The sequence below is a fragment of the Lupinus angustifolius genome, chromosome LG12, assembly GCF_001865875.1.
Source record: "Lupinus angustifolius cultivar Tanjil chromosome LG12, LupAngTanjil_v1.0, whole genome shotgun sequence".
NCBI lineage: Eukaryota > Viridiplantae > Streptophyta > Magnoliopsida > Fabales > Fabaceae > Lupinus > Lupinus angustifolius.
This window is the reverse complement of record NC_032020.1, coordinates 2164921-2190054: the sequence shown is the minus strand read 5'-3', so window position 1 is coordinate 2190054 and position 25134 is coordinate 2164921. Positions and strand designations below refer to the sequence as shown.

Below are 25134 nucleotides of genomic sequence, written 5' to 3'. Positions count from 1 at the left end.
TAAAATTCTTTGCACTCAGTTTGGAGGAGAAAATCAAGTTCCTTGCAAGAAAGGAATTTATCATGCCACTGTGGAATGAGAAAATCAACAAGATCCATCATTATAATTCCACAGTGCAGAATCCAATTGAAAATATTATAACTTAACAATGGAAGATGGTGAAAGCAACAATGTGCAAAATGAAGGACAATAAAGAAAACATCAACTTAGTAGTGCAAGATGTTGATATTGATCATATACCAATTAGTCCAGAGCCTAATTTAAAGCTCTCAAACTATAAGACAAGGAAGAAGCAAGGAATTGATGTAGAGCTCTTCTCCAAAGACATTAATGCAACTTCAGCATTTCTATTTCACAAATTACACGTGGTTTCCTCCCTCTCCTTTATTCTTCTTTCTCGATCAGATTCATCTTTCCAAGAACTTGGTGTTCTTTTTATTTATGAGGTATCTCATTCAGATACTGAAGTTGAGCACGAAATTAGTGAAGACCATAAGATTTGCATATTCCAAAGTCCAAACTCATCAACTACCAAAATAAGTCCAAACTCATGTACAATCCAAGATATCCACAACTACATATGAGATTCTTTGAATTTTCTTATTACGAAAATTACACATTATTTTCTTATCATTTATCGATTACCCTTATTTTGTCATACTCTACTTTATTTATGTTCGAAATTCATAATTTATAATTAAGGTGGATATCATATATTTAATACAATTGGCTTACAAAACAAGTAATCTAATTACTGACAACTTATAAGAGTTCTGAAACGGATAACTGATATATGTCTAATGAGTGGATACCCAAACAATGAGCCTATAGGGGATAATGAGAACTCTATAAGTTAACGCATAAGGAACAATTATGATCTCCAAGACACCAAATCACAAATAGTTTTCATCTCTCCATATCAGAGAGAAAACGAAGGTCCAAAAAAAAATTCAGGATTTGGTTGAGGAATACCATCATACCAAAACTCTCTCAAATGGTATATCAAAAGAGTAGACCTGAGAATATGAATTCGTGTATGACTTTATACCCTTGTTTCATATTATGTGTGAGAATCATGAGATTCAAGATCCTATGATTGGTATTTCACCAATCATCAGGAAATAATATCTAACAAGTGACATTAGAGCTTAAGGTTCTGAATTTTATGATTCTCCATTAAAGTTGTTTTCTCCCCAATTTTTTTTTATCAATCCTAATTTTTAAATTCGAGGATTTTTATGCTTCCACTATTGGTTATGAAAATTGGGTATTTATGAATAACGCGAACAACTTTCATGTGCTTCCGCTTATTTGAATCATAGGTAATTTGTATTATGAATCCTTACAACATTGTTAAAGTATATGTTCACATATATGCATGGATATTGCATTAACTTTTATGACTCTGTTATGCAATATGTATATTATATGTGCACTAATGCCTTAGCGTTGGACATTGACTTTTGTAACGTTACAATTTTACAATTTGTTAAAGTATATGTATAAGGTATATATGGGTTAAGTCGTGTTTTTATTTTATACACATACAATCTAGAATTCATGGCCTTATATATATTGTGAATTAAAATATACATATATACATATGTAATTGTTTCCAGTTTGAGGTTGTTGTGATTTCTAGAATTTCTAATTAAAGTAAATATATAGTGTTATATATATATGTTTTAAGATATATATGATCATATTCGATTTGAAATTTCGATAATGATTTGCATATATTTTTTATGTTTTTTTAATTTGGATCTACTTTGCATTTGGTTAAGATTGCATCCATGTATATGTGTTGATATATATGTAATATATCTTTTCTATTTGGAATTATATTGTGGGATTAGATTTGTTAATCATAAAAGATATCAAATTTGAAGGTTTTAATTCCATGATCATAATTTTTTATAATGGACTTATATCATTTTCCTTTTGTCTGATAATTATTTTTGAAATAATTGATATAATATGTTGTCAAAGTAACATCTATTGTGGAAATTGATTAAGATTACACACATGAGTATGAGATTATTTATGCGATTTATATTCAGTCCAAAGGAAGATACAATTTGCCCAAGTAATAACATACATGTAATGATAAATAAGTAACAATTATAAAGTTTTTTTCATGTGAATAATAGTCGGTCCAAAGAAAGGTTATTGTTAGACACAAATAATGTTAATATTTGATCATTACCTTGAGAGTACCACTTACAAGTTAATTTCTCTGTCCAAAGACTACAAATTGATGTTGTGCTAGATATCTTGTAATTAGTTTATTATGTGAACATGTCTTGTTTTTTATATATATATATTATCTGACTTGTTTATTTAAATGGTTGCAACACTTATGGCTTGTTGCATTGGTTGGTGGCTGATTGCATTATTAAGTAGTTATTATTATTGAAACATTATTTCTGTTTGGACAATTTGCCCTGCCATGTTTAATCATGTATAAAATAATAATTTTTTTTATGGAAAATTGAAATGAATCATCATTGGAATTCGAACTGCAATCCTTGTGATGAGAATAATATATGTTTTGGATTAATGTTATCTTGAATCAAACTCAACTAAATTGTTTTTCTTTTAGAAAATAAAATTGTTTCACATTTTAAGTGAACATATTAAACAAGAAGTCACTAAAGTGACATTTTTTTGTGAATTGTTCATAATAAATATCAAATGCTAGTGCGTATATGTATCCAAGTGAATATTAATTGGCTCAAAGGAAGATTATTATTTGGCCAGATTATACACACATGTGATGGTAAACATGTGATTATTATAAAGTTGCATATATGAATGATAAATCAGTCCAAAGAAGAGTTTATTATTTGACATGCATTATGATCAATGTTTGACTATTACAAATAAGAGTATCATTAGTGATTGATATGAAATATCAAGTAAATTGTATGTTCACATTTTATGCGAATAGTGATCGGCCCTAAGGAATATTACTATTTGGCTAAAATTACAAACATACTTATAGCAATAAATATGTGATAATCATATGGCTTTCCATGTGAATAATAAGTCGCTCCAAAGAAAGGCTTATTATTTGATAGGACTCATTATCAATGTTTGATTACTATATTGAGTGTACCACTTTCAAGTTAAGATTTTTGTCAAAAGACTGAATATTAATGTTGTGCTAGGTAACTCGTGATGTGCCCCACCATTATTTGAATTTAAGTATTAAAGTTTAATGTGAGTTTAATTGCAAGAATGATTACAATTTGTTCTGTTCTTTTATTACTGCTACAAATATTTCTTCTCATATTAAGAACATCTTATTGTTGAGTGAGACAAACTTTAAGGTCTATAAGGAAATCGTAGAAATTATTCACGGCTGTGTGGATTTAGATCTGACACTTCAGGTGGAGAAACTCATTTCTACTATGGAAATCCTCAATGAGGTTAAAATTGAGAAATTTGAAAACTCTAACCAAATGTGTATAATGATCATGAAACACTCTATTCTAGAAGCGTTTCGAGGCTCTATTTCTGAGGGTCAGAGTGCAAGGAAGTTCCGTAAAGAAACAGAACCATACTTTTCCAAAAATGAAATGTAGGAGACGAGTAGCTTTTTGGCTAAATTCATCTCCATTAAGTATAAAGGCAAAGGGAACATAAGTGAGAGCTTGGTGATGACTTGCTCGTGCACTTAATTTTGATCTCGCTTCCTGCATACTTTGGATCATTCAAAGTGAGCTATAACACTTAGAAGGAAAAATAGTCTCTCAATGAGTTTATATCTCATTGTGTGCTAGAGAAAGAGAAACTGCAGAAAGATAAGACTGAAAGTGCTCATTTGACTATGACATCTCAGAATAAGAAAAGAAAGAATAATAAGGATGTTGTGAAAGAGCTATTTGTGTTTTTCCTCAGAGAATGTGAAATTGTTCCACAATACACTATGCTAGACAAACTTAACATGAAAGGTGTTGCTGAGCGACGAAACCGAACTCTTAAGAATATGGTGAGAAAAAAGATTAGTCATTCTTCCTTACCATGGTCTCTTTAGGGGAAAGCTTTATAGACCACAATTTACATCCTTAATAGTGTGCCAAGTAAAACAGTTAAAAAACCTCATATGAGCTTTGGACTAATAAAAGACCAAGCTTAAAACACATATACATTTGGGGTCGTCCAACTGAGGTGCGATCTTATAGGCTGCATGAAAGAAAACTGAACTCAAGACGTTCTCGGGGCTATAAATTTTATGATAAACATGTATTAAGATAAAAAAAGGGGGTTGGTTAATAAAAAAAATGAGTGGATGGTTAGAAACACCAAGATACACAAATGATTTGTAACGCAGATTACGTAAATTATCAAAAAGAACTTTTACGCATAATCGAAAAAGAATATTAATTTGGGCTTTAAGTTGGTAGAAAAAATCAGACAGTACGCCCTACAATTCCGATCCAGAGTATCCTCCTATCCACTGATTAAATAAATGACTATCAGGAACGAAATAATCCTTTAATTTTTTGAAGTCCCCTTTATTTTACTTGCAAAAAAAGAACAATAGGAAAAAAGGAAAAAGTGACCCCCCAGCTTCTTCGATTACGAAAAATAATTAAACATTAGTTTCTGAATTATGGCATGAATTAAATCTCGATGAATAGGGATATAAGAAAGAAAAAAAGGGGGAGGGTATTCATAATTATAAAAGAGAGTATTCTATTGAATAATTAAGTTATTACTCAACAATTAAAAATTAAAATTTTTAAGGGATGAGATCAATTCCGAAGTATTTTTATTTTGTATCTTTTATAAAAATTAATTTCTTTCTTTTTATTATTTTATTTATAAGTTAGGATCATATAGTTGAACCGGGAAGAACGGAATTCACACCGATATCCTAAATTGACTTAGCTTAGATACCAACCATTTCAAGACGGGAAATGCAAGATTTCTTGAGGAAGTTGATTTTGGGAAGATAGAGAACATAAGGAATGTAGCTTTTGAGGAAGAATCTGTCACTAATGGTGAACAAGTTCTTGTACCTATTACCATTCAAGGAATAACTTTGGTAATAGAAGATAATGTTCAGAATATTGTTCCTGACAATATTCTAGAACAAGACAACAATGAGGTTCTCCCTCGGGTACCTATAGACGAAATTCAACAATCTCAAGAAGTAGAAGTGTCATTAAGGAGATCCACTAGAGAGCGGAGAAATATAATTCATTAGGATTATATTGTATTTTTTCAAGAATATGAGGATGACGTCGGGTTAATAGAAGATGATCCATTAAACTTTTGTCAAGTCATGAAAAGTTCTAACTCTCAAAAGTGGATAGATGCCATGAAGGACGAGATGAAGTCTATGCATGATAATGACATTTGAGATCTAATCGAATTATCTAAAGGTGCGAAACCTATTTGTTGCAAATGGAAATATAAAACCAAGAGGGTTTCAAAGAGTAATATTGACAGATATAAAACTCGTCTAGTTGCTAAAGGTTACACTCAGAAAAAATGCATTGATTATAAAGAAACATTCTCTTCATTATCTTCGAAGTATTCGTTTTGAATAATATTGGTACTAGTAGCTTATTTTGATTAAGAGATATATCAAATGGATGTTAAGACCGCGCTTCTAAATGGTGACATTAAAGAAACAATCTATATGGTGCAACCAGAAAACTTTGTATCAATTGACTCAAAGTATATGGTGTGCAAAATAAAGAAATCCATCTATCGTCTTAAACAAGCTTCTTGTCAATGGAATCACAAGTTCCATCAAGTTATTATCTCTTATGGTTCTGAGGCGTATAAAGTTGACGATTGCGTGTACCACAGGTTCAGTGAGAGTAAATTCCTATTTCTGGTATTATATGTCGATGATATATTGCTTGTGAGCAGTGATATAAGACTATTGCATGAGACCAAGAGATTTCTAATGAAGTATTTCGAAATGAAAGATCTTGGAGAAACTTCTTTTGGGAGGAAAAGAACATAAATAATGTTGTCTTTGAGGAAAAACCTGTCATTATTGGTGAACAAGTTTTTGTGCATATTACCATTCAAGGAAGAACTTCGGTAATAGAAGATAATGTTTAGAATATTGTTCCTAACAAAATTCTTGAACAAGACAACAATGAGGTTCTCCCTCAAGTATTAGTTTTTCATATACTAAGAGATCACTCTCAAGATATCCTAAGGTTGTCACAAGAAATCTATATAGATAAAGTCCTAATAGATTATGCATGAAAGAAAGTAAACCAATGGATACCCCTATAGCTAAGGGAGACAGGTTTTGTCTCGAACAGTGCCAAAAAATGACCTTAAAAAATACAAGATGCAAAAGATTCCTTATGCATCTGCAGTAGGAAGTCTAATGTATATTTCTAAAACAGATAACGGATATGAGCCTAATGAGTGGATACCCAAACAGTTGGCCTATAGTGGATAATGAGAACTTTATAAGTTAATGCATAAGGAACGATTATGGTCCCCAAGACACCAAATCACAAATAGTTTGCACCTCTCCCCGTTAGAGAGAAAACGAAGGTCCAAAAAAGAATTCAAGATTTGGTTGAGAAAGACTATCATACCAAAATTCTCTCTCAAAAGGTATATCAAAGGAGTATATATGAGAACATGAATTCATGTATGACTTTGTATCCTTGTTTTATATTATGTGTGAGAATCTTGAGATTCAAGATCCTAGGATTGATATTTCACCAATCATCACAAAATATCTAACACTTTACCCCTCTCATTAAACATACAACAATTTTCTATAGTGTGTAATTTTTCCTCATTAAAACAACATTTTAGGATCAAGATTAAGATTCATTTATTTTCTCTCTTTCATCCATTATGGTTGGTTTGATTGGTTAAGCTTCTATCAAAATAAATAGTTAAGCTTTGTATGAAGTTGTTTCTGCCTATGGTCATTAAGCGTGAGAGCTGCTTCACATTATGATTTCAAGACAAAGAGATGAAGATTCGCTCACCAGCAAGATGAGGTATCAAAGTATATATCGTGTTCAATACAATCATTTCAAGTTTAAAATGTATGATATATTCCAGTTTATGCGAGAATGTTAAAATAATTGTAATTCTATAATGGATAGTCGATTAACAAAATGATTAATTGATTATCAGTGTTGAAATATAATTTTTGATTTAGATTAGTTTTGTATTGAACTTTTGTTAGTTTTTAGATTTTAGGATGATTAATTTTATTCCTTCTATATAAGCTCTTCATTGTAGCTTTTCTAATCAACTCAACTCAATTCAATATCATGTAATTAATTCAATTCTTTCAATGAATAAAATTCATATTCTCTTTCTGCTCTTGATTCTTAACAAAGAGAGGTGAGTTTTTTTTATAATTAGAATCATTTAAATGTAGTGAACTTCATTGGCAATTTGGGCAAAGCGCGTTGGGCCAACCCTCACTTATTAGGCGGATAGGGCATGAAAAATGTGTCCATTCGCTCTAAAATGTCCGTCCAACATGCCTCATTCGCCCCCAAACATTTTTTACGGGAAAAACGGGTAGCCCGTGGACATTATTAGATAATGTGTTGAACATCAAATATGTAAAAGTATCTGTATTTTGTTAAATGTGGGAAAATTTGTTGCATTTGTTATATATGCATTTGTTCAAATGTGAGAAAATACTATCAATTTCTTATTATGTATATGCATTTGTATTTTGTATATTATATATATGCATATGTACTATTCTTTTTGTATTTTGTATGTAAATTATGTACTATGCATATTTTGTATTATATATTACATTTATATTTTGTATGTATTGTTTCATTTGTATGATTACTTATTATGATAAATATATTTGTATATTTTATGTAAAATATATATTATTTATTTTGTATGAAGTGTATATAAATTTGTATATATATTTTTTGTTTTGTTTAGGGCGACACGTAAGTCTACCACGCTCATGTTTAGTGCGGACATAACATGATATTTCATATCCTATTTAAAAATAGGCATGACTATGCCCACCATAATTTAGACGGTTGTTGTGTGGATATAAGCATGGGGAGTAGAGCAACCCTAATTGCCAATACTAGTAGTGAATAACACAAAAATCTCAGCTTTTTTTATCAAGCCATATTCATTTCAAATCATCTTATTTCTTATTTGTGCCTAGAGAGTTAAGGAAACTATTAATTTGAAAATGTTATTATCAATATGTTTGGTTTAAGGTATGCAAATCAAACCAAGACTTTCCATTGTATTATGAAGGATATATGATTTTCATCAATCTAGGAAAAAGTTTCGTGGAGGAGAATCAGAAATAGGATAGATATCCTTAAAATAAGGGGAAAAATAGATTAATTTTATCTACAATTTTTCTTTTCAGGAGGAAGGTCATGACTTCTAACTCTGGGCCTCATATGTTGGGTTGAGCCCATTAAACATGCATCCATGTAGATAAAGTATGTGGTTGATTCACAATTAATGTATGATGTCGGTTTTGTTCCTTTATCTTACTTTCTTCAACGTGAATATATAATAAAATCTTATTTGTCTATAATAATTCCAAAATGGATAAATTCTTGCTGAGATGGTTATAGCGGTTATTCGTACATTCTCTCAATTTTTTCTAAAGATCATAAAGACTATTTGATTAAATTAAATGTGTGAGTTGATTTGGATCTTTTATATATATATATATATATATAACTTGTTTAGTTTTCCCTCACCTTTTCGTCACCAATAGAGATTATGGAAGTGAATATATAATCTTTCAATTATGAAAGTGAGAATACATATCATGATATCCGGTATATGAGTACTTATATATTTAAAAACATATATTTTAATTAAATATTATATGTATATATATTTATTATTATTATTATTTTAAAATTATATTTTTCTACTTTAAGATAATTTTATAATAAACTTTATTGATTAAACTATAAATATAAAATTATCATTTACCTATTATATTATTGAAGTAATAATTATTTTTATATATTAATTATCACAAAATATATAAAGATGTAATTAAAAATAAAAATCCATTGGATATCCGCAAATGCTTGCTACTCATGAATAGTACATATATAAGTATAGGTAATCAAGTATGCATTACTCGTGTCTATCATGTTTCCTTGCCATTCCTACCCTAAACAAAATCTTTTGTATACACATGCTAAGAATGTAACATGTGACGTCATGCTAAAGAGATTCAACTATATATTATGTTAGATCATGTTGATAATGATTTGTTTAATTGAATTACAAATTTATGATATATTAGTTTAAATATCGATATGGGTCTTCAAAAATCCTGCTAAGTCTTCCTTTGGTTTGAGTGAGAAAGAGAGGAAAGAAGATGGAGGGAGAGAAGTAGGAGAGAAAATGGGTTTTCCCCGTTTGGATGAGGAGAAAGAAGAGGTGGATTAGATAAAAAAGATGTGGGACATGTCAAAATAATTTTCCCTAAAGATAAGAAGAAAGTGAAGGAATAGAGTAAAATTTGTGGAAAATAACAATTTTAACCATTATTAATATAATAATGTTAGATATAACACTTATTTATTCTTTATTATTTAATGATAGTTTTGTCTTTTAAAATATAATATCATTATCTATTATCTTCTCTTTGTTCTTCATTTATCTCATACCAAACAATATAAAAATATACTTATCTTCTTACATTTTTCTCTTTAAAATCTCTCTCATATGTTTCTCTTCTTATTTTCTTTCCTCAACCAAACACAGCATAAATGTGTTGGAGGATAAAGTAAATATTTATAACTGGAGGGTCATTGTGATTTATAATATGCATACCAATTTACTTTAACAACTAAAATATTCTTTTGATATCAACAAGGTGAGAATGCATTTTCTATTTTATAAAGTGTATTATTATAGTGTCATTTGATGTGATGGGTAAAAAACACTTAATTATTAAATACTTAAATTAAATATAATTTTTTAACAATCAAATGAAGTGATACATAAAATAACATATTTTGTGAAACAAATCCATATTGTTAAAGGCACATTCATAGTGATACTCTCGATGCTAGTAAGGAATTAAAATGTCGGTTGAGGAACACTCTTGCATAGGCTCATTATATTCCTCTTTATTTTTTCAGGCCTCAATTTAATCCTCGACCATAATAGTCAATTTAATCCTCTATGTTTCCACTATTTGTTAATTTAGTTCTTCCACCATAATTTTTGTTAATTTTCATCCACATATTGTGATCTTGTTGCATGTTCCTTTTCCATCAACCTCTATATTTTCCACATAAATATTTATATTAAAAGTATTTTAGGACAACATAACCGACGATCCATGACCCATGTTAGGAGGCACGACTAAATCGTGGGTAACAAACCTGATAAATACGACCGTTGTCCTAAAATACTTCCAATAATGTATTCCTCCTTTCCAACAATTCTCTAGCTTTTCCTCCTCTCATCTTCATCTTCAACATCAAATGGAACTTGTTAGATCCCTCACATGCAGCACTGTTGAACCTTGGAAATGGTAAGAATTGACCATTAAATTTAGATCCCTCGTATACAAAACCATTGTTGAAGCGATAAATAAGATTATTTCTCAACCTTGGCCAAGATAATAAGTCAAAGTGGTAAGATTATAAATAAAAAAATAAATTTAATACTTTTTTATTAAAATAAATATTTGTTAACAATTAACAATTAAGTATCAGTTTCTTTTTATGGAACTTAATTATCTATTAAGGATAACAAAATCCTCTAAATTTCTAATGCTGATTTTATATATAGATTTGGGTTTGTTAAAAAAAAAACTAACTTGTAACATATACTTAGCTAGCTTGTAGGTTATAAATATGAAGGTAGCTAAAATCTTTGAGAATTGAGATGGTACTTAAAAGCTTACCATTGACTAGGTGATTTAATTAGAATTGTTCGAAAAAATTAAATGGAGATCTAACTAAATGTAGTTAAATATGGACATGTAATCTTATATTTATTAATATATATTTTTATTCATTTATTTTTTATTTAAATATTTAATTAAGTATTTAATGGTATATAAGATTGTTTGCTACAAATTTAAAAGGTAAAATTTAGATAAGTTATTGATAACTTCTTCTTAAAAGCTACTTATAATAACATTTTATACTCAGTTCTCAAAAGCTATAAGTTGCATTTAGTTTTTGTTAACTAAATGACTTTAAAAAATTAAGTTAATAATAGAAAACCAAATTTAATCTTTACATGAGTGAATACAGGTCTTGATTCTTAAAAACTTTTACATGCATCAATTTGATTAATAAAAAATAAATAAAAAAACTCAAAGATCAGGAATATATTGGACAAAATAGTCTATAACAAGGACTAAATTGTCACAAGAATTAGCAATAAAAATATTTAAAATAATTATTTGACCAATATTTATGAGAATCATTTTAAGTTTTTTAATTTTACATCTATCAAATTAATAAATAAAAAATTGGGAGAGATAAAAAAATGAATATTTATTCTTGTTCCACCCCGGTTAAATCCGAGTTATTCCATGCTCATACCGGAACATAACTATACTAAGCATTCCCCATTTATTGATTAAGTCTAAGCTGAGCTTACTATATGTGTCATTAATGACACTGACTTATCATTAATGCGCATCTGACTCGTCATTAATGCGTCGTCAACATTCCACTTGCCATACCATCTGCAAGTTCTACCTGACCCCAACAGATCGACAGTAACAAGCCTGCATGGTGGTTAAAGACATCTTGATGTATGCCAAGCATACGCCTAATATACGCTTACCATACTCCTACCATACGTGTTGAATTATAAACAACCAATGGTTAGATGTCACGTCAACCATTCTAAACTCTATAAATAGCTAGGAGGTTCTCACACATGAAATATAATTACTATCCCATTACCTAATTTACTACTTGTGTTTATTACTCCATGCTTTCACGTCTCTCTTATTTACTTTCACTCTCTCTAAAGTCACATACTAACTTGATCGTTGGAGAACCTTTTCAGGTATCTCTTCCGGCAGGTCCAAACTGCATTCCGACCAAGACTATTAACTTCTATTACTCAACCGAACAATTGATTTCGAGTATATCTGATTAACATAAAAGAATGTGAATATCTATTCTTATTTGATATGCTAGTTAGACATTATTTTCCAATACAAATTTCTTAGTTAGCCAATATCTGTTAGAAATGTTTTAAACAAAAATGTCCAAATTTTGACTAACAAAAGTGGGGAATGAGCAAGAAGAGAAGATGGATGCACCGCCAACCTTCAATACTGGATATTTGGCGGCTGCAAAGTTTCCCTATTTTTGATTGAAAAGTGCCACCTGTCCTTTTTGGCCGGTATTGACGGTTGGGACATTCATTTGTGCCCTTGATAGAGGAACGGTGAGACCATGCTCCCATGTCTTTCTGTCCCCTATCTTAAAGTTCGTTCCACTTGGTCCAATCCGTGTTTTAAAACACCGAAATGCTTAAAAAGGAGTTTAATATGTAATGGGGATGATGTAACAATTTTATATCCGGTGAATTATATATATATAAATAAAAGGTTCTTGTTATACTTATCTTTTATATAATCTTAATTAGGAGTGTGAGCGGTTCCGGTTTAAACCGCGAAACCGATGTAACCGAACCAAACCAAACCGCAAAATGTGGTTCGGTTCGGTTTCGCAGTTCGGTTCGGTTATTTTTTTAAGGAACCGTTTATGTTCGGTTCGGTTTATGGTTTTAGAAATTTAGGAACCGTTAGAACCGAACCGAACCGCGTATTAAAGAAATATATACTAGGGATCAAAAAATAATATTTTATTATTGTTCAAATTCTTCAACCAATTTTCTAGCTTAAATTATCAATTTTTGTGTGAATTGTAGTGTTACATATGTTACTAAATTGTTATTAAGTTAGTATTATATATGTTATTAGTTACTAAATTGTTTCATAATGTCTTATCATTTGGAACATATTTTCCATCTTTTGTGATATTGAGTTTGAAACCAACATATATCATATATTGTTATACATGTATTGTTACATGTGTTACTAATTATGAAATGTAAGGTTATAAATGTAACTATTATATATTTTACTAATTGATATATATGTTACTAATCATGAAGTGTATTGTTATATATGATTCATAATTTTTTATAATAATAGTAGTAATGTTTATCCTTTTATGATAAACAATATCTCTTGTAATACATTTTGATTTTTCAATTGATGAAATATTTTTTTTATAAAAATTAAATGTAAAAACCATGGAACCGAACCGAACCGAACCATTCAAGAGCGGTTCGGTTCGGTTCTTATAGTTAAAGTTGAGGTTAATTGAGCGGAACCGAACCATATGTTTTTGATCGGTTCGGTCACTAAAATGTACCAAAAACCGAACCGAACCAAATTTTTACACCCCTAATCTTAATCCCAAAAAATTGGATTCTTAAGATTTACAACCTTTATTCTAATAAATAATTTTATTCCCATTTCTCGTACTTTCTGTTTTAATTATAAAAATAGTTTATGTACTCTTTCATCCCGATCAAATGGGACATCTCGTCTGACTAGGATGGGACCCACTTGACCAAACAAAGCACAAGTAGATATAGACCAGATTCTTACGTCATCCTAGTATAAGCTTCATAAATGCTGCTGACACTTCATTAAATGCATCCCACAATTGAGTTCTGTCACGCCCCCTGAAAAAGTCAGTCTATTTCCCTAAGCCAGAAAAGTCCAAATTGGAGGCTTGCATCACCTCACGTCAAATATCATAGCTCTTGACACCTCATTCAATGTCTTCCAAATTGAGCTCTATCACGCCGCTTGCAACTCCAACCTGTCCCCTCTGACAAACGCAATCAGAGACAAACCTACTACGCGACAGAGAGAGACATGCTAAGCCTTTACAATGCATATTGCCAAGTCGCCATTAGCCACTAGATAGATGTCACGTCGCTATAGCATTTACTATAAATAAGGGGTGTCCCCTAATAGGAAGTATTCATATTCTCATATTCTCCTACATCATAAATACTTCACTCACACTTATAAACATATTAACTCTCTCATTCATTGCTAACATTTACTCTCATTCATTCTCCACCAATCTTCCTTAAACCCATACTAACTTGAGCATCAGAGAACCCTTTTAGGTACCTCCACCAACGGGTCCAAGCCTCATCCCAGCCAGTCTCTAGAAGCAAGCTACTCAACCGGATCCCCCATTCCGGCCATATCCGACCAACACTAAAGAACATTGGCACCATCTGTGGCTTACCTACACCATGGTGACCACCTGAAATCAAGCACAACCCCTCAGTCAAGTAGAACCAGTTACCATAAACATGCCTTCCAATCACCACACTCCATCCATCGATCCTCTAGCACAAATACAACCATCCCAACAAGCTACCCAAAGCCACCCTCGCAACCTTGTCCCATAACCACCCACTACCCAACAACTTCTCCAAATGATCCAAACTCAAGGCCAAATCATCCAACAACAAGTCCAACTACTAGTCGAACTCCGTAACAAAAATCTGAATCCAGCAACAGGCATTCATGGCTAGTTGTCGATGAGCATTATGACGATTCTGCTGAAGAATCTCGATCTATACTCACAGCCCCCATACATTCAAAAACTACATGAACAAACCATCCATCCGACTATAATTCCTCGCTGGCCAAGCATCTCTTCACTGAGACAATTATGTCCTCACCCTTACCTAAACACTTGACCCACCCAAACAACATTGATCAATCTAGTGGCACCCATCTCGTCCACTCCCCTTAATGTCAGCCGTTCCAGAATCTTGCAAGAAGTCATGGCCATTCATCTCGTCCAACTGTCCAAGCCCAATCCAAGTAGGAAAGCGAGGCCCTAGGATCGGTCTAAGCATTGTGACTTTCACAGTCTATTTGGACACACAACAAAGGACTTTATCGAGCTCCATGACACAATTGAGGACCTGACGCAGGTTGGCCATTTGCAATATTTCATCACCATGGTAACCCAACAAGGACGGTCACCATCAACACGTCGACCCATCCTCTCTAGAAGACGCTCCCCTCCACGTAATCAACAGGAACATCCTCCAAACAAGGATCAGGTAGACACGTATCGATCCAAAACCGGTGATAGAGGAGCCCGATTGATATTAATAATATTTCCGGAGGGCGACCCAAAAGATATATGTCAGAGAAGTAATGCAAGCCAGTGCCAGAAATACCCACCAGCAAGGCGAAAATAGGGTTGCACCCCTATATCATTTGACGAACATGATTATGAAGGTGTCGTCTGAGGCCATGAAGATCGCCTAGTCATTACAACTAAACTGAATAAGAAGAAAGTCGGAAAACTTTTCGTCGACCCTGAAAGTTCAGTAGACATCATGTTTCAGGATCTGTTTGAAAAAATGGAGCTGAATGACCGAGACCTGTTACCATATAATGGCCACTTGGTAAGCTTCACTGGTCAAGACATTACCCCACGTGGATACGTGGATGTCTGGTTGATGATTAGCAAAAAATCTTCAACATGAACAATTCAGGCTAAGTTCTTAGTCATTGATTGCAAGTCTGCCTAGAATACAATTCTTGGTCGACCAATGTTGAATCGAGTTGAAGTAGTGGTCTCCACACCACACATGTGTATGAAATTCCTATCCTCCGATTTTTGGGTGTGCATAGTAAAAAAGGATCAACATAGTGCTAATAGTTGTTACCATCTGAGTCTACGACCTAGTCAACCCACAAGGAAAGGACCGCCCCCAACCAAATGGAAAAAGGGTGTTCACTTAGTTGAATTAGACGCCTAAGCAGATGAAGGGGAATTTCGGCTACAACTGGAAGGAGAAAAACCTTTCCTACAACTCGACCCAAAGAAAGAAAATTTGATTTACATCGATAATACCCTCTTTGAAGCTCAAAGGTCCAGGCTGTCGAATCTTTAATTGCCAACAAGGACCTATTTTCTTGGTCCGCTGCTGACATGCGAGAGATTGACCCTTCAATCATCTGCTACTGATTAAACACTCACCCAGAGCCAAGCTGGTCGTGCAAAAAAGAAGAAAAATGGGTGCTAAGAGAATAGTAGAGGTTACCCACAAGGTCTCTGAACTCCTTGAGGCCAACTTCATTCGAGAAATAACTTACACCACTTGGTTGGAAAATATGGTACTAGTGAAAAAGACATCCGGGAAGTGGAGGATGTGTGTCTACTACACAAACTTAAACAAGGTGTGTCCAAAGGATCCATATCCTCTTCCAAACATTGATCATATGGTAGAAAACTCCTCATGTTACAAGTATCTATCGTTCATGGATGCTTATTCGGATTACAATCAAATCCCCATGTACTCACTAGATCAAGATAAAACAGCCTTCATCACACCAAAGGTAGCTTACTGCTACGCTGTCATGCTGTTTAGGTTGAAGAATGCAAGGGCCACATATTAAAGAATGATGAATAGAGAATTTAAAGACCAGATCAGACAACACATGAAAAATATATGGATGACATGATCACCAAAAGCCTTCTTGCGTAGGATCATGTCTCAATTCTTGATAATATATTCAAACGACTGCACAAATAAAACATATGGCTCAACTCGAAAAAAATGCACCTTTGGGGTGGAGGCCAGTAAATCACTCGACTTCTTGCTAACCAGCTGATGTATACAAGCAAATCCTAAAAAATGTCAGGTCGTCATAGATATGTGGAGTCCTCGCTCAATAAAGGAGGTCCAACAATTGAATAGGCGGTTGCCAGCTCTATCCATATTTCTTCCTGCAACTGCTAGGCATTCTTTGCCACTTTTTCAGCTACTCAAGGAAAGCAAAAAGTTTGAATGGTCAGCTGATTGTGAAAAGGCCTTCCAAGTTTTCAAGCAATAGCTAGCTACCCCCCGGTTCTAACAAAACCGGAGCCCGACGAGACACTATACATTTACCTCGCCGTAACTAATTAGACTATGACAACTGCTCTAATCCAAGAACACGAAGAAGGCCAAAACCCAGTCTATTTTACTAGAAAAACATTACAAGGCCTAGAGCTCAAATATAAAATAATTAGAGAATGTAGCTTACACCCTCTTGGTGGCAAAAAGATGGTCACGACAATACTTTCAATCTCACCCTATGGTAGTAAAAACCAATCACCCCATACGAGATATCCTGCACAAACCAGAGTTGGCTGGACGGATGATCTCTTGGTCCATTGAGCTTTCACAATTTGACATCTGGTACAAGCCTAGAACAACCATCAAAAGTCAAGTCCTTTCAGATTTTTTTGCCAAGCTTACCACCCAGTCGGATAATTCAGGGCAAACATGGACAATCTATATGGACGAGTCATTCAATCCCAAAGGTAGTGGAGCTGGAATCTTGCTAGATAATGGTCACAACATGACTATTGAACACTCATTGACATTCACCTTCATCACTTCAAACAATCAAGCTGAGTATGAAGCATTCATAACTAGTTTGCAATTGCCTAGAGATGCCGGCGCAGAAAAGGTAGCTATTTGTAGCAATTCCTAGTTGGTCGTTTCACAGATAACTGGTGCTTACCAAATGAAGGACACATTGTTGTGTAAATACTTGGCTAAGGTCAAAGAACTAATGGTTAAGTTTGATGAAGCCTCCATCCAGCATGTCCCAAGGGAACATAATGTCTGAGCAAACATACTCTCCAAACTAACCAACACCAAAAGCCCAAGGAGCAACAGGTCGGTAATCCAATGGACCGATTTGAAATCCATCATCATGACCATTGAAAAAGTAGCCATCCCAGACGATTGGGCTGACCCTATTATCTGGTATTTGTTAAATGGTGATCTCTGAGCTGACCAAAAAGAAAAGCAAAGATTCCTCTAACATAGCTCCTGGTACATGTTAATGCATGGCTTATTATATCGTTGGGGGTTTTTATGTTGCATTACTCAAATGCATCGGCCTCGATAGGGCGCAATATGTGCTCTAATAGGTCCATGAAGAAAGTTGCCGCCACCATTTGGGTGGCCTCTCTGGAAAAAAGGTATTGCGGGAAGGTTATTATTAGCCTACCACCAAGAAGAACGCCTTAGTTAACCAAAAGGTGCTCACCATGTCAGTTGTTCGCTGACTTTCACAATGGTCCGCCTAAAGAGTTGACTACTACCATGACCCCTTGGCCATTCTGTAGACGAGACATGGATATTCTGGGACCCTTCCCGACAACAGTCGGGCAACTTAAGTTCTTAACCATTGCGGTGGACTATTTCGCCAAATGGATAGAAGTTGAGGCATTGTCAACCATCACCTCGACTAACATCCAAAAGTTCACATGGCGCAATATCATCACTCGATTCGAGATCCCGACTGCCATCATAACTGATAATGGTACCCAATTCTCGGATCAAAAGTCTGGAGAATTATTATTCAGGTTACATATCAAGCAACATTTCACCTTAGTGGAGCATGCACAGACAAATAGGCAGGTTGAGGCGGTCAACAAAGTCATTCTAAAAGGGATCAAGAAAAGGTTAGATGAGACCAAGGGCGCTTGGCCCGATCAACTACACCATGTTCTTTGGGCCTAAAGAACAACCCCTCACTCTACTACTGGAGAATCACCATTCAATCTCACATATGGTGTTGAGGCAATGATCCCGATAGTAATCGTGGAACCCACTTGGTGGAAATTGCACTTTGATGAAGCCGCCAACTCCACTCTTTTACGACACAACTTATACTGGATTGAATAAAAACGAGGCCATGCCTGAATAAGAGAAGCGATTGTCAAAAGACCAACCGCTGATAAATACAATTTCTCTATGGTCTAGAGGGAGTTCACACCTGACAATTTGGTTCTTCTGAGAGCCGACATCGGAAAGGCCAAAGGAAAGCTAGAACCAAACTCGAGAGGTCCATACTAAATATTAGATAAAATTGAGAGAGGAGCATACAAACTGACAGAAATGAACGAAAAGGAAATACCCCGATCATGGAATTATGCACATTTTCGAGTTTTTTATTCATAGCACAATGAAATGTAATGTCGACCCTAAAATCGGCCAGGGAATCCTATGTAAACACAAACTCATATATATTGATGATATATTATTCATAATCTCCTTTTTGAATAACAAAAGAATTCACCACTTTCGGCCTACCACATAAACACCCTAGGATGAGGACCAATTCCCCTTGGCCAATATCCAGAAAAGTCCCTCAAAGGCGTGGACTTCGTCTTACTTTGACGGAAGCCTAACACATAAACACTCTAGGACGAGGACGTAGTTCCCCTTGGCCGGTATCCAGAAAAGCCCTAGAAAGGTGTGGACCTCATCCTACTTTGATGATGACCTAACACATAAACACCCTAGGGCATGGACCTTGTTCCCCCTGGCCGATATCTAGAAAGCCCCTAAAGGCGTGGATGTCATCCTACTCTAACGACAACTTAACACATAAAAACTCCAAGATGAGGACCCAATTCCCCATAGCTTTTATCTATAAAAGCCCCTCAAAGGCATAGACCTCGTGCTATTTTGACGGCAACCTAACACATAAACACCCCAGGACAAGGACCTAGTTCACCCTGGTTGGTGTCTAGAAAAGCCCCTCAAAGGTGTGGACCTCATCCTACTTTGACGGCAGCCTAACACATAAACACCCCACGGCAAAGACCTAGTTCCCCTTGGCTGATATCCATAGAAGCCCCTCAAAGGCGTGGACCTCGTTCTACTTTGACAGCAGCCTAACATATAAAACACCCCAGGACGAGGACCTAGTTCCCCCTGGCGGTATCCATAAAAGCCCCTCAAAGGCATAAACCTCATCCTACTTTGACGATGGCCTATTACATAAACATCCAGGAGTGGACCACTCCCCCTAGGCATGCCCAACCAACGACCCCCACAAGCCTTGGCTTACTCTAGATGGCGGTCTTTAGTTACTTCATCTCACGATTGTGCATTTAGCTACTATATTCGCTTTCTACACCTAAATCTAGACAAATTTTACTTGGTTTCTTAAATAAGGATTCAATTATTTCGCAATATGAGACAACAAGCGCCTTAGGTCAAACAAGTGATAGGCACCCAATTAACGTTAATCGCCAAATCTGGGTTAGCTTGAGAGTCCTTATTTACCTTATCAAAACACTTCCGAAGTATGACCTGATTATCAATCACTTGCAAATATTAAAAGAGAAAAAAATGTCTATTCGATACAAACAAAGATATAAGGAAGTATGGACATTTTCATTAATTCAAAAAGCCAATATGGCAAATACAGTTCCTACTTCTATTACATTGAAATGTAATTACAACAAGATAAAAAAAAATAACAAGCAAAAGGCCCTTCAAGCCCCCTCCCCATCTTTGCCCGACACCAATAGATTTACTAGGATCTCATCCTCCTCAACAACCAGCTCCCCATCACTGGTCACTCGAGCATTCAAGGGTGTCCAAGACTAATCCTAGTCTGGATACAATAGCCGACCTGAGCCCAAGTATTGTCCCACCCAGCATGAGCAACATCGTTAGCTCCAACCTCCAACTACTTCCGCTCCTCTAGAAGGCGAGTAACCTCTCAACCCACACAGTCAATCTCTGCCTAAGGAGACTCCTCCCGCACCATCGATAATTTCACCAACTCAGCAAGTTGTAGCTTCTCGGTCTTAGACCACTTAAGCCACTCAGTCTAGACGGTCAATTCTTGCTCAACCATGCTCATGTTTTCAAGGGCAACATGGGCAGCCTCCCGGACATCTTTCAATTGAGAATTCATCTTCGAAAGCTCGTCCCCAGCAGTCAAAGTCTAACATTCCAGGGACTTCATGGCTTCCACATATTGCTCTTTCAACTCTTGGAGCTCCGCTGAATGCTGCTCCTAAATATTGGAGAGGGTCTCATCCCCCATCTGGGCATCCATCACGCCCTCGGTCTCAAAGTACCTGGAAACCGAGGCAACCATAATCCTGGTCAACCTTAATCGCTTCAGCAACTTGGGCAAATGCACGTTGTCCATCATCACCCTCATGTCTGGATTCATCAGGTTGGCATCCGATTCCTCCAGAGCGAGCTGAGGTAGCTTCCTCCTCATCCATGGACACAACTAAGAACCCAACTAAATAAGCATCGACGGGGTTGACCGCCACGTCAGGTCGACGACTTAGTTTGTCAATTTGAACTCTCTACCCCGAACAAAGCTCGGAATGAAGAACGATCTCTAGTTCTCGACGGGAGGCGGTTCCTTCCCCATGGTGTCCAGTGGAAAGAGTCGACGAGCTTGTCCGTGCCCGCTTGGAAGCACCAAACACTTCAACAACTTGCTCCAGTCAAATCCTTCACCCATCTTAGCTGCTGTAGAAATCGACAAAAGCAGGTCAAGCACACATTATAAAAATACAAAACTAAGTTAAACTCGGTATCCTGGACAAGAAACTTACCGACCAACCCCTCAAAAACAAAATCCCCTTTTCCATGGCATAACATTCTAAGGTCCTATTGGTCTCCACCTAGTCCAACATCTCCTTGGCAGCAGATGCCTCCTAGACATCCAAGTCTTCAATAGCATAACTAAACTTGGGAGCTAGCTTATGATGGATCCCACCGTCCTAGAGAAAGGAAATGAGATTTTCCCATCTGGCCCATAGGCCCATGTGTGACAGCTCCCTCGGGCCTCTACTTGGTAAAAACCGACCTTCCAATTTTTTTTACCGATCCCTAAAATGGATGAAAGAGGGTGTTTTTGTTCCCTGATTGGAGTTACGTCCACTCCCGACGACTATACTGGTTCTCGTCCTTGTTAGTGTTGTGCGCTACCCGGACCATCCAAAAGAATAGACTGATGGTGCAAGGCAACTTCATCACGTCGTAGAAGATCTTGAAAGCTTGGATATACTCCTAAGCATTCAGATGTAGTTGAGATGGCGCTATGTGGAGATGCATCAGGACGACAACATACTATTCGTCAAGGGGTATCTTCACCCCGATCCTACGAGTAATGTACTCATACATGTAGAAGCTCCATCTATTCCCCGTCTCAGCCAAGAGGTCTTGGCATACTCTATCATAAGCTCCTAGGGCATACCAACAAATGTCGTTGGCCGGTTTGACTAAGACATCCACGTTTGTCTTGGTCGTGCCCGTGTAGGAACCGAGGATTCCAACACCACACGGTCCACCCACCAATATTCTGAATCCGGACAGATCAATGCCTCCGGGATTGTAAACAGATCGGCTCGGTCGGTGAAATTTCTCACCATTGTCAACCTATCACGAGAGAAATTGTCAGAATTTGATCTGAATATCCCATCTAGGATCGACCACCACTTCTCGAGAAAAGTTGCTTAGTCCAAAGTGTGTGAATTCATTCGACCCTTCCCCTCCTCAAGTTACCTAGTAACGACAAAAGAGAAATGAGTCATGCTCGGAACGAGGATCCATACAAGTATAATATTAAAAGTAGTAGGAAAAAGGGGAGAAAGAGAGAATTACCGAGTAAGTAAGACTGAAAGGATCCAAGATTAGGATTCAACAAAGAAGGTAGCCTGGTAGCAGCAAATTGCAAGGAACTTCAAAAATTCCGAGAAAACAAAGTGAAGCGAAAATGAAGGAGGAACCCCATATTTATAAGGGGAGTGGGACTGGGGACCCTTGTAAGGCCCAACCCTAGGAATCATAAAACTCAGATAGGTGGCAAAGGAGAAACAAGTCATCATGACTCATGACCTTTGACGTTCGGATTCCTCATACAAATGGTGGCTCTGGCCTCCGCGTGTCAACCACCAGTAAAACATAGCAATAACTCCCACACATGCCATCTATCACCAAATCACCAACACAATTCGAATCTCATCAACATACCTTTGACATACTCTGCCACGTCACCCGAAAGGCAAGTGCCACATCAACCTTCCGACCACCTAATTTTTCCCGGATGGGCTGGTCTATCTGGTTGCATGGTTGGAGGCCAGGTCATCATCCCAGCCAACCGACTACTTGTAGGGAAACAAGTTAATATGACTGGGCAACGTAATACTTCCCTTCCGATGATTATTTTTCTTCAAATCAACCATACCCTATGACACCCAAGGTCACCCAAAGACAAAGAGAGTATGCCAACACGATCGATTGCCGAGCATGCGAACAGACTAGGGGCAACTATTATATCCCAGTCAAATCAGACATCTCATCCGACGAGGATGTGACCCACCCGACCACTAGATACATGCCAAGTCGCCATCAACCACTAGATAGATGTCATGTCGCCATAACATTTACTATAAATAACGGGTCTCCCCTTATATGAAGTATTCATATTCTCCTATATCATAAATACTCCACTCACACTCATAAGCATATTAACTCTCTCATTCATTTCTAGCATTTACTCCTATCTATTCTCATTTATTCTCCACCAATCTTCCTTAAACTCATACTGACTTGAGTGTTGGAGAACCTTTTCAGGTACTTCCACCGATGAACACTAAAGAACATATACTAAAAATGTAAAAGTTTTTATAACAGTGTAAAATGTAATTGATTTCATGTGTTAATTATTATTAATTGTAAAATAAAATAAAATTTATGAGTGGTGAATGAGAAGTTGATCATATAATTTACGGAAGATGTATAAATATTAATTTTTTAATTTGTATAAGTTTATTTATATGCTACTACATTTTCTCCACAATGAAAGGAAGGGGTCAGATAAAGTTTAATACATTATGCATTTGAAATAAAATGATTATTCACCTAGCTACCATTTAAGGTTGAGGGAAGTTTTATGAATAACAATTTGGTCCGGATCTTCAAGCAGCAATATTAGGTATAAAGTCAAATCATCAAGATATAAGTATACATTATAAATGAATTTATTATTACTTACCTATAGGATGAGACCAGAAAATATACTTAATTGTATAAAAAATTTAACTCATTCATCCATATGATGAAATAGTGGGCAAAGAGGTTTGAGTGTAGTTTTTGCAATGAACCTTGATTATTAAGTTATCCGTAAATCTCTACTAAACTTTTTATTACAAACAAAGAAATAACTTTGATTTCTTATCACAAACTTTAACAATTTATTTTTTCGAAAACTGAATCAGATTGATTGGTTCATAATTAGATTGGCCGGATTATGAATTTAAGTCATATCCTTCCCATCTTATTCAATTCAAGTATGATTGAACAACTAAATCAATCCTTAAAATAATCAAATTATATTTCAAATAACCAATGATGTTTAGAAAAAATAATCCAAATGAATAATAAATAATTTGATAACCATATATAAATATTTGGATTGATAATGCATAAATATTATACAAAAAAATTATTAAGAGTCTTATTTTATCCTTCACCTTCAGGGGTACGATCAAGGGCCTCAATCTAATTTGATTTTAAAATTTTACTTAATATTGTTAGAGAAGTTTAATGAATAATGAATGGAAAAGATATTGCATTAGTTAAACATTCTTCTTTAATATTCAGCTGTACGTCTATTTTAGATTCGTGGCATTTAGAGTGTTTGTGAAGGAACGTAACTATCGAAAATGGTAAGGTCGAAAGCTGCTGCAGTTGCTGAAGGAAGACCGATTTTATTGGCAAAAGAAAATATATTGTTATTGTCATCAAACATTCTTTCCTGGATTCATGAAATCTGTCTTGTTTATCAAAACTTTCAATACTTAATTTCCTCAGGGTTTATATTTAATTTACCCAAGTTTCGCACTTACCAAAATTTATCTCCCAACAACTTTAAATAAATGGGGAATTGGGGATCCAGGATCCTATACAAATAAATAATTTATGGATATGCTTAAGTGATAAACAGTTATTAATGTACCATCAACATTTTGATCTTACACAAGTATATATTTAGGATAATCAAAAAATAATAGTTCGATTTTTGGGAGGGACAATCACACATTTTCAAAAAAATTAGTTTCTTATAAGAAGATACTATTAGTAGTATAAAAAACAGTGGTTAATGTCTTTATTACTCCGGTCTTAATTTATTTTTATGCAAACCAAGAAACTCAATAAATTTTTTGTTTTCAATAAGATTATTATTATCTTTTCTATTATATCTTTCTCAATTCTTTTATTCACTTAACC

At 35.1% G+C, this 25134-nt stretch overlaps 1 long non-coding RNA gene across 1 annotated transcript; it reads left to right on the top strand.

Annotated features, from left to right (window-relative positions):
• On the top strand, positions 105–19728 carry LOC109361621. The gene is made up of 3 exons (XR_002109310.1): positions 105–305; positions 15130–15137; positions 19718–19728. It is a non-coding gene; the product is annotated as an uncharacterized LOC109361621 (long non-coding RNA).